This window comes from Solanum tuberosum, unplaced genomic scaffold (assembly GCF_000226075.1).
Source record: "Solanum tuberosum cultivar DM 1-3 516 R44 unplaced genomic scaffold, SolTub_3.0 scf00021, whole genome shotgun sequence".
NCBI classification, from domain to species: domain Eukaryota; kingdom Viridiplantae; phylum Streptophyta; class Magnoliopsida; order Solanales; family Solanaceae; genus Solanum; species Solanum tuberosum.
Window position 1 is genome coordinate 1,621,751 of NW_006238947.1, and position 634 is coordinate 1,622,384.

A 634-nucleotide genomic window follows, 5' to 3' on the forward strand; every position below is an offset into this window, starting at 1 on the left:
TATGGAGACAATAAGAAAATTGAGTATGATGTATCACATTTTTGGTTAAACTGATAAAGAATATGATATGATATGTCTTTAAATGAGTAATTTTCAGTTATAAAGTTAATTATGGGAAGTTGCTCATTGTATGGACGTAATGTAAGGATAGTGAGTTATATTTAGAGTCAATTCTTTATTTAGTTTGTTGTACTTAAAGATGTATTAATGTATAAATAATTAAAAAAAAAACTATACAAAAATACAACAAAAAAGTGATATAAATTGTAGTCATTTATTGTAAATAGCATACTTGTAGCTATTGGTATTCATTAACCCTATAAATATAGTTATTTTTGTAAGTTGCTCAAATGTTTTCCAATTTTTCCATGTTTGGAAAATATTTTTCAAATCAACTTATTTTCCTCAAATTTAAGGAAAATGACTTCCCTTCCAAAATTTAGGAAAATATTTTTCGAAAACTCTACTTCATCGTTTAATTTTTTTTCTTATCCTACCCATACCCCGTACCCGACCCTCCCTACTCAAAAAAAATAATTCAAGTATATTTTTATTCGTACCACCAAACCGTCCCCCTCCCTCAAACAAAACAAAACAAAAAATTTAAAAATTATTTTTGAAAAATGTTTTAAAT